At 42.8% G+C, this 11,225-nt stretch overlaps 1 protein-coding gene across 1 annotated transcript in view; it reads right to left on the bottom strand.

Annotated features, from left to right (window-relative positions):
• The window catches only part of LOC129837828 (OTU domain-containing protein 7B-like), a 34,096-nt gene extending 22,871 nt beyond the window's left edge, over positions 1-11,225 (bottom strand). Inside the window, exon 1 of the mRNA XM_055904289.1 lies at positions 10,982-11,225. The gene's annotated coding sequence lies outside the window, so the exon portion shown is untranslated. The remainder of the gene's footprint in view (positions 1-10,981) is intronic.

Below are 11,225 nucleotides of genomic sequence, written 5' to 3' on the forward strand. Positions count from 1 at the left end.
GATTAAGAAAAATCAAGCACAGTTACCCAGTTCCTCCTGAGCTTCAGAACCCTGCAACTACAGCTAAGCATACCGCACAGCAGCAACGGTCTTGCTGTACAAATCAGCATAACGCAGCTCAACTGAAGTAGCTTACTTCTTGCTTTGCATAGCCGCAGAAACGTAAAAGGCAGGAGCCCTGGACAAAGAAGCACAGTCAAAGATTACAGGTTACACACTGCAAGGCAACGTATCGCAGGACATCCTAAGAGACATAGCTGCCCAACATAATGCTACGCAACACCATGGTAGTCAACACAATGCCAACATTGAGTGCCCATTCAACACTGGCGCAGGAACACAGCAATGTCTGTGACCAGTCAGGAGCCGAGAAGACACTACTGCCCATACTGTTGCTCCTGTTCCACATTCACTTTTACAGGGGGGGGGGGGGGGGGGGAAAGAAAGATAGATTTGTTTTTAATACTCCTGTTCTGCTAGCAAATTGGTGTGTTGCTAATTGTACCGTCAATGTTTCGTCCGTTTGGTTGAGTAAATGTGCTTAGTTCAGGTGGCGAGACTAATGTCTCTGGTTTTCAATGACTTCCAGCTCTTAGCCAAATCAATATATTTAATTGGATTTGGACCATTTTCCCTGGTCAAATAACATTTGTTTAAGCTGGTCATTGGAGAAGAATCTATGAAATGCACAACTTAAGCCTGGAACATTTTCTGAGATGTCAGCCAATTGAACCATGAAAACCACTGACTTAAGTTTATTAGTGAAAAATTGGTTTTCCATAGCAAAACAAGCTTTAGCTCGGTGTCAATGGCACAAACAGCCATTCTGTTACCAAACTTTTCATCTTCTCCAAATACGGTAACGCAACAGTTTGGGGAAACAAAGGATTGTTACTTGTTTCCCCTTCGAATTAGGCCTGGTCTTTTGGTCATCTTCTATTCATTCATGAACTCAGAGATTCCAGTCTTGATCAAGGCTTGGACACCAGCTGAGGTAAGCGGTGTCACTGATTACAAAGACACTGCTCATGCGCTAACCAAAAGAGAAAGGGGGAGAAAGAAAGAGCTGATGTCAGAGATTCCATGGGATGACCACTCCCCCCCCGAAAGGGCATGTTGCTGGAGCCAGGGCTTAGAGGTGTCCAGTCATCACCCAAAAATCTGCCCCTTTCACCCTTCCAAGGAAATTTCTCATGGGAAGTTAAGGCCGGGAATTTTACTTAAATTCATCAAAAAAGTTACCTTATAACAGTGAACCTTTTGTGGAATGCACATTGGGCAATTCTAGGTCTTGTAGCATATTTTGGTTAAACTATCCCCAATGTAATGGAATTGCAACCCTCTGCATGCACAGTGCATTCTTCCATTACATGTTCAGCGCACTGTTCCATCACATGTACAGCTGATTCTCAAGATCTTGCACACTAATGAGATGCTATTGAGCCCACACTACTACACTGTCTGAGTCAAGGACTACATGCTTTCTGGTAAATTTTGATTACAATACTGGGTGGGGTGAATATATTTTATATGACATATGATTTTTTGTTCACTAGTAAATAGTAGCCTACAGCAAAGTGTGTTTAAATCATTTCTAACTTTACAATTTCTGCTAATTAGTTTTTGCTACCATGTGGGTTTTAGCTTGCTTGATCCTGCTAACTGAGGAGTGTTAACGCACCTGTTTCCATACGTTTAATTTTAAAACATTTATCTTACAAAGGAGTTGTTTAATCTAACTGCTTAACTATTTATCTGTACATAAAATTGTATTTGGGGGTTTGTCTTTTTTCTAATATTTACAGGAAAATGCCACAGAAAATGCCACATCTGATGAGTGGAAACATTTCATTGCAGCTAATGTAGAAGGAATAGCTGTGTACATTTGCAGATACTGTGCCAAATCATATGTGAAGAATGCAACAAAAGATGCAGAATCATCTGGCCAAGTGCATAAAGTTCCCTCAGCGCTCACAACAAGCAACCTCTGACAAAAGTCCCTCTACTTCTAATCGAGGTGAAAATGATGAATCAGACACCTTATCGATAGCAACAGCTCATAGTCCTCCTGGAATCACAAGTTTTTTTGACTCAATGGAGGAATAAAGAGAAATGCTGATGAATGTCTTGCTCGAGCTGTGTATGCAACTGGTTCACCTCTGATGGTCACAGGCAATGTGTATTGGAAGAGATTTCTGAATGGAGGGGTGTATGCTGGGCAGAGAACAACCAGACATGCTTTATGTACTAATTTGCTGGATGCAGAGTTCAACAGCTCAAGTGAAGGTCAAGCAAATCATAGAGAACACAGTCTATAATGCAATCATCTCTGGTGGGTGGTTGAATGTTCTTGGGCAAGGAATAATTAACTACATCATCTCCACCCCTCAACCAGTATTCTACAAGAGCAGACACACCGGTCTCTACATTGCAGATGAGCTGAAGACAGTCATCAATGAATTGTGGATCTGAGGCTCTTTCCCTTGTTGCCTCCATCATCCTCCAAATTCCAACATCATCAGCTGCCTCAGAGCACAACTGGTCCTTGTTTGGGAACACACACCAAAGCACGCAACATGCTGACCAATACAAGGGTCAAAAATTGTGGCCAAAATTGTGGCAAATTTGAGGCTTTTTGAGCCTGACAACGAGCCATCCCCAACAGGGTTGGAAAGTGAAGTGGAGGCCTCAGTCTGATGTTCAAGAGGTGGACATTGAGGTTTAGGGAGAAGACATGGAAACCTGAGTGTAAGACAAACAAAGCTTTAGTTTCTACACTATCATTTTACAGATGTATGTTGAAAATGTTTTTGGGAGATGTGATGGATCATTCAATATTTCCTTTTGTTGTTCAGTGAAATCATCCCATGTGAAGAGTCAAGTCATTTAATTTGAGTTCAATTCGTAACTAAAATATATATATATATATATAGGAAGGATTTAATAATTTGCAATTATATCTATTTATGATAAGGTAAAAGGTTTATGTTTCTGTCTCCATATGATATGGTAAATATATCCAATGCAAAAAACATTACATTTAAATGGTATTAGCATTAATTTTCATATATTTCTGTTAATTCCAATAGAAAGTTTCCACCTCTGAATATTCCCCAAAATGTGCAACATTAACAACATCCCATCCGAAGGAGGCTATAAAACAAAGTGGCATCAAACATTGAATGGCCTAAGGGGATCCCACATGTTGTCTAAGCCTGCTGTAAGCATTCAGTGATGCTTGTTCCCAGTCTTCCCTCACTCATTAAACACTCAAGCTTCTCATTCCATGTGATAACTGTCAACCCTGTAAGTTGTACTGTGAAAAAAAGGAGACTTCACATTTGTACAGTTTGTTACCATAGCTAGAAATGCATACAGAATGCCAGCCCCTCATCTGCAAGGTGTCAAAGTTACAACAGACTTTTCACAGCCTAAAAATACCACTCCATAATCATGAACCAAATATAGCACCTCTCAGCGCAAAGTTTTTAAACAGCAGACAACTGAAAGAAAACAGGCGGGAAACAGACCAAAAGTTATGGCGAGCAAACAAGACAGCTAAGCTATGTCTGCAAGTGTCATGGCTCGAGAAGCTTGTCTACAAGAAACACAAAGCGTCCCTGACAGGCTACTGCTCTTTCTCTCTGGTGTATCTGCTCAACTTCAATAGGTAAATGGGTTATGCCACCAGTAAGGTGTGCAGTGTTCTCTGACAGTGTAGGACTAGCTACTGCAGGCTTTCAGTAGCAACTGACAGTGTAGGCTAACTCCAGTAGGGTACAGAAGTTAGGGCGCCTGGTAGTCAGTCACTCTCATTTTGGCAGACAGAGGCCCGATTTCCTCTTGTTGACATGCACGGCGGCGTGGTAGTAACTGCCAAATTTAAGCAGTTAAAATGGGCAGAGTAATAGCTTTCCAGAGAAACTGTTTATCAAGTGTCTGAGAGCTGATGTCATGGCTAAGCCAAGCATTTTGTGGCCGAGGTCTCAACAAAGTTTCACTTACCCACAAACTGGTCTTTCTCAAGAGAGGAAAAGGATGTCTCAACAACCCCCCCCCCCCCCCAATATTGGTGGTGTGGGTCATGTGCATGGAGTATTTCAGAACAGCCTGTTCTCTCCTCTCCTGCCACCATGCTCCATTGGGCACTTTATTACAGCTGCCCAGTACCTGGCTTCAGAGGTCACCCTGCCCTGTGCCCAGGGTCTGTCGTTGTAGTCACACCCAGTCATCAACAGTCAAGCGGTGCTAATTAACAGCCACTCATAGCAGACGGCTTCAGATGGGGATGTGGGGTGCCGAGGCAGCAGCCAACAGTACTGACGCCCCTGACATATCCTCCGACCAGTGTTGTGTGCCATGCAGTGCCGTGCTGTGTCATGCCACACCGTGAACAGTGGTGCTGACCCATGCCATATTGTGCCTTGCTGTGCCATGTAGCAATGTAAGAGGGCACACGGGTAGTTCACAGAGAATGGTGGCAGAAAGGGAGTAACAGGACAATTTACGCAGGCATGTTTGATTTGTGTGTGTTTTGTAATGAGACTAGGCCTACACTTTGTGCCCATCTGCTTACATGTCAATGCTCTTCAATGCTGTGGCTAATCAAAATAATAGAGCTTGATTCTGTCAGCTGCAGAGTGCGAGCAGAGCGCTGCTATGCCAATGAAGGACTGCAGCACAGAGAAATGCAGCAGAAGTGTTTTCGTTGGACTCAGGGAACAATCTGCCCTGGTTTCAGTATTCCCGGAGCACTGCCAACCTAAACTCAGCACACCGTGGGCGGGAACTCCTCATACAGCACTAGCTGCTTTTTATTGATGTCTTGTCTTTGTGCAAAAATGCCAGCTTCTGTATCGTCTGCACAGCTAGCCTATTTGGATGAAATTTGCAATCAATATGAAATTAAGCAATAAGACACGAGAGGGTGTGGTATATGCCCAATATACACAGCTACAGGCTGTTCTCAGGCCCGATGCATAGCAGAGTGCCTGGACACAGCCCTTAGCCGTGGTATATTGGCCATATACCACAAAACCCCAAGGTGCCTTATTGCTATTATAACCTGGTTATCAACGCAATTAGAGCAGTAAAACTAAACGCTGTCATACCCGTGGTATACGGTCTGATATACCCCGGCTGTCAGCCAATCAGCATTCAGGCCTCTAACTACCCAGTTTATAAAAGCAACTAAAACCCTATGGACAGTAAAACCTGAGGGCAGTAAGAGGAATGAGACTGAATTAAAACATTTGTACCAACATTTGCTTTCCCCAGTGGCTCAATATGCAAAGGCCATCAATGTCTTGTGGATGCCAATGAGACTTCACAAAACAATGCGCTAGGGCTTACATAACTCACATTTAAAAGAAGGGTGGGAGTTAGCTTTTGCAGTAATTTATGCATTACTCCTTCACGCATATCAGACATTTCTTAGAAGCAAACCTGCATCTTTGGCTGCACTGCTCTGTGGAAACAACCACAAGACTAAGCAATAACAGTACACATCCTGACCATGTTACAAAACCTGTAAATTAAGTCTTAAAGTAAAAATCCTATGAAAGATTTATGGTATATATATTTATTTTTTTAAGGAGGCAACAATAGCCTTCTTGTAGAAAAACACTGAAAACAAAAAGGACTATATTTGCAATTGTTTAAAGACCTACCATTATGATCAGAATGGGCAATATTGAACTTGATATCTTGAATGTTAAGTCTCCCAGTGAAATTAGCCTAAATTAATTATGATTAATGCAGAGTTGCGCCTGTGGATCTCAAGTCAGAATACCGTCAGCGCAAATTGAATTGCTGTAATAGAATTAGCCTTGCACTCTGAAAACACACATAAAATAACTTGTTTTCAAAATCAGGTAGGCCATCCTATGTATGTGCAAGGCCTACCGAACCTGTATGCAGTCCGTGGCTAGGCTAACGTCAGTGGTTAAACGAGCATTAGCAGCAACGGGCCTGGGTACTAATGCTCATGTGAATCCCCACGTGGTGCTGGCAGTCAATGCAGTGACGTGGCTTTACTTGCCCAGGACGAGAGGCTCCTCTCCTGCAGGGATAGGATTACTGTGGTCCTGGATCTAGAGTGGGGAGGACTGCTGTTGTGTAGTAACGGCATGGTGAGGAGCCAGCAGCCATGTGATCTTACCATGGCTTTCTTCCGGGTAGAGGGCCCAGTCAAGCGGGATTGTGGAGCTTTTTTTATGTGAGGGCAAAAGCATAGCCTGGGTCTCCATTCACCCCTCTATTAGGCTATACCCATCAACCGTTTGACCCGGTTGGCCGATCTGTAGAGCAAAGCAGAGATAATATTGGGGTTGCTTCAGAAAAGCATGTGTCCCATTGTTTTTACATTAGTCGAACTCAATGCATTCAACATCCTACAATCACCCCACAGTGATGCCTTTTTGAAAAGAGTTGGCATAGCAAAGTTGAGTACAAAAACACCAGATAAAATGATCATATAACCAGTCAGAGTATCCCAAAGCATAGGGCACACGCACCCAGTCTCTGGTTGAACACAAAGGAAGTAGGTACTAGGTAGGGCCGGGGTGCAATTGCTGATGCTTGGTTTTGAAGGCCTCGCCACCCTGACACAAACAGCTCTGGTCCCTGGCTGCTGTGTCAAAGGGCTGGCAGGCATCCAGGCACGCAGGGGAAGGTTAGGCTGAACAGGGTTTTATGAGTAGCTGTCTGGGTGCACAGGCTCTCAGAGACAAACTTCCTATTGATCGCTCCTCTGCTGAGGAATCATGGGGATGTTTTTTTCTTCCAAAGCACATCTGGTACAGCCTTGTTTGGACCATGCTGTGTGCTGGCAAACAAGGATGCAGGGGTGCATGGTGGTGGAAGTCTAGATGTCATGGTCATAAAGTCTTATGAAAATGTATGGAGTAGACTATATGTGCTGTGTAAAGCAGTAAATTGTGACCACCAGAGAGAATCTGAAGAATAAATCTTTGCCTAGTTAGAGAATTTAGGCTAGCAGGATGTGTCCATTCATGTTAACGTTTACATTACATTTGACATTTTAGTAATATAGCAGACACTTATCCAGAGCAACTTAAAGTTAGTGCATTCATCTTAAGGTAGCTAGGTGAGATAACCCCATACAGTATCACAGTCATAGTAAGCAACAAGGCCCAAGCAATCTCGGTTAACCCAGAACTAAAGTCTTGCAGAATTGGTCAGCTGCTCAATTAAGTTCTCCCAACATGCTGAAATGCCCATTCAGGCCACCTCGACCCGGTTATTTTCTTGAGTCCAGGTTAACTTTGGTAAGCCAAGGTCTGACCTTCCTTATGAAAGCAATGAAATGCCTCTGTTGGCTGGAACATTAAGCTGGCAACAACTAGGGTTGAAGGGGCGATTCATGCATGCATGGGCCTACTAAAAGCCTAGATATGCATTGCATTTCCTTCCCTGTAGCATTTGGTCATGGTAGGACAAATTACAATCCTTGAACACAGACTAGATAGAGGCAATAAGAGACGCATGGTCATGCAGTTGTCCCACTAACCTGGAGAAGCACTCAACTATTTACTTATTCATCTAACCTTGTTTGTGGGGGTAGAGGGATCCTATGGGGATAGTTTTAATCTACATGGGCCTGGCACTGAAGCTGACACTGGATGCATGAAACACACTCTTATTGAACAGCTGTTTGGGGAAGCCCAGCGAGAGACCACTAAAATTGTATCTCTAGTCTAGGCGTTGCTGCGGCAGCAGGGTTACACACTGAAATATAACATGCAGTCTCTACTACCACACAGAGACAGTCAAGATGGCTAAAGCCAACCAACACAATGGTAGGCTAAATGGCTCTGTGTGAGAGATAGAGGGTTTAGGCTTAACTCATAACTTCACATAGGTAAGGCTTGAGCATGTATAAGCTGTACAGTGACAAACCATTTAGACTAGAGCTTGCAGAGTGCTAGCTAAAGAGAGTGGAAAGAGGGAAAGGATCCTGAAGGACAAATGGATGGACTCCGGGGGTTTTTCTCCACAGAACTGTCCGAATAAGACATGAGTGCTCACAAGGCAACTGCACACAGATCAGTCATGTGTGGACGACTTCACTGTGTGTCACACATAGGCTAAAGGACACCAATAAATTAGCCAAGCACACCCTGAAAACTTCCACAATGCTCAACTGGTGATAAAACCGAAGCGAATTATGACGTCACCAGGTCAATAGGATAATCCCTTGCCTTGATGGATTATGGCGATAATTCTCTCTGTCATCAGTGTCATGTTTCTCCCACCTGTGATTCAGTCAGCCATCCAGTTTGACATAGTGTAGTGTTTATACATCGCAGGGCTTGTATAGAGGCAAAAAAACAACCATTTAAATGTTGGTGGAAAAGCATTAAAAGTTGCAAATTAAGCTATGAACCACAGATTTGCCATGTTTCATTGTCAAGAGTCAAAGGGCTCTACGCAAAACAATTAGTGATCACTGTCAAACAAATGCATCTGAACACCATTTTGTTCTATGTGATGCTGTCGTTTAAAAAAAACAAAATTGTGTAATGTTGGGGGTTACCCTGGGGGTTGGTGAGGGGCTACACCAATGCCATGATTACTGTATATATGTGATAACCTTCGTATGCTTGCAATGCACAATGATGGAAAAGTACTGGGTAAATGGAGATGTACTGCTTTAGTTCTCAGGCTGAGAATTGTCTGCACCTGCTGATAGTCACCCAGCCTCAAGGCCGAGATAGTAGAGTGAGAAACCACAGTCTAGACATGTTTTTCTCATCTTAGATACTTTGTATCTAATCCAATGCAACAATGTTAAGATATGAATGACCCCCTGTTTCGACACACAGATCTTTACTATAGACTACTGAGATACTCTGTATGTGAATCTCTGTCTGCAATTGCATTTTATTACTAAAGAGTTGTATACCAAGGTTCCTGTGTCAGCTATCTGGAAGACTGATTGTTAAAGGAAACTGACATCACCCCATGCAAAGGACCACCCAACAGTAACATATTTGACATTTACTGCTGGATAAAAAAAACAGTCATTCACAGTGTCTTAGTTGTACTAGAGAATCTCAATATCACAGAGGAACACTATACAGGCTCCCCAAAAGATGACCTCAGGTGTTCTGTGTGACGCTGTATGGATCAATGCGTTCCTTGAAAAAGAGAAGACTTGCGTAACGATGCAAACTTGCACTCACACCCTAGCAGTCTGCTCACTGAGGAACACTCCTCTTGTCAGTTAGCCCTTCCATTTAGCCTTTCCAGCATCCCCCAGCATTGCCATTGAAATGAGTAGAGGTGGGAGGGATAGATGCATTTCTTCCTCCCACTGCAAAAATAGATCCCTCAGAATTCCACTGTGCTTGTGCGCTCCCTCTGAATTCTACTTGTACTAATATAAAAGGCATTTGCTGCATTTGTCCCTTTTGTTTTCTCTCTCCCTCCTCAAGTGGTAGGCTCGATCGACTAATGCTTTAATGCAAATGGTCACAACTTGAATGACACCACAATCACATGGTCTTGAGCGAAAATGTCCTGCCAAATCACAGATATCATAACAAATCCCCAAATTATGCTTCATCTGGCAATGTTATAATGCATAGTGTACTTGTAGTGGGAGCAAGACAAGCATGGGTTCAGGTTCAAGTGCATATAAACAGCAGTCAGAAAGCTGCAGGGAAGGTAGAGTTGATAAGGGTTAGTCTTCCTCATCTTCTAACAATGTGCCTTCTTTACATAATGAAAAAGAGTGAAGGACCTGTAGGCCTAAGCAGTGAAGAGCCTGTCTGTCCTACTTTTATGTTGCAGGTTGTCTGCCTATACTAGACTACAAGCAAACAAAATAAATTGTAAATAAAGAGCTGAATAATCCAAGTCAAAATGTAATGATACCCTTTCATTGTAGTGGTGTTGGCAATGGCGCAACGCATAGTTTACATAATGACGAGAGGTCTTTAAATAAACACACTGTGGAGCAGTCAAAGCCTATGTCACTGGTTTCAATCATCCAGGGAAGAATATTAGTGACCTAAGAGTGTCATTGAAATGTATTATCAATGTTTACAGTTAACTAAGTAATAGCCTAAATACAGGCAAGTATTAAACTCTCTGGGGTAAATAACTATAAAGCAGGAGTCCCTTGCATTGATATAACATTTGATACTCTCTGCATGTCTATGGGCTTACTTTAAACGTTAATTATAGCAAGCAACAGGGCTACGACTTGCTGAATATTTCACCAACAATTGACTGACAGAGGCCTCCCGTTTGAAGTTGCTCATTCCTCAAATGGATTCATAGGCCTAACGTTAGATGGGGAGTGGATGATACAAGGAGAGAGTTGAAGGAGGATACAGGGAGAGTGTAGAATGGCTAACTAGTCAGCTAACTCAACATACCATTAGTTAGTCCAATAATGTAACGTTACTAAAGGATCCGACTGATGTGTGTATATTGTCTATGAATGGGCTAAGCGTTATTTAGCTAACTAAGCATAGTACATTTTCGTCCTATCCTTTTCTGGCTAACTAGGCAGATGGGCAAGAGATGGAACTAGCCAGTTAGCTAATGTTAGCAAAGTTATCCTGGACGTAGTTAACTAACGTTAGCTAGCAAGGCACAGTAACCGAAGCGACATTGTTAACGTGACTTGAATTAAATTGGAAGCTAACGTTATAACTAGCTATCCCGTTAATACGTTACGGTAACAAGTTTGTAGCTAAATTAGTTAGCTAGCTAGGCTGACTAGCTAACATCAGTTAGGTAACTTAGTTAACTAGTTGGTAAATCGAACCCGCTATGTTTCATGTTTAGCCGTCTAGGAGTCTCCCACTTAAAACGTACCATTCCAACTCATTAAAAAAGGTTCATACAAAGCCAGCTACGGGTCGTCCTGTCCAAAATGTTTCCAGCTAGCTATAATGTTACAAGCTAAAGTCGCTAGCTAGCAGTTGAGTATCCCTTGTCTGCTTACCTTGAGCGGCCTCGCAGACATTTCTTTCATCGTCCCATAATGGTCCTCCCTCTTGACAAATACTGTGAAAACCTCCACCTTTATTAGACCAATTTTTCCTGACTTTGAGCTAATCCAGAGGTTGCAGTCTACTGTAAATCCAAAACAGAACTCAACGACAAAGTAGTTTCTTACTTGCAACAACAACAATGTCAACCAAGGCGCTTCTGAGTCGGGCCAGCTGAGGTGGCCAAATTATGTCGCC

The sequence above is a fragment of the Salvelinus fontinalis genome, chromosome 38 (assembly GCF_029448725.1).
Source record: "Salvelinus fontinalis isolate EN_2023a chromosome 38, ASM2944872v1, whole genome shotgun sequence".
Lineage (NCBI taxonomy): Eukaryota > Metazoa > Chordata > Actinopteri > Salmoniformes > Salmonidae > Salvelinus > Salvelinus fontinalis.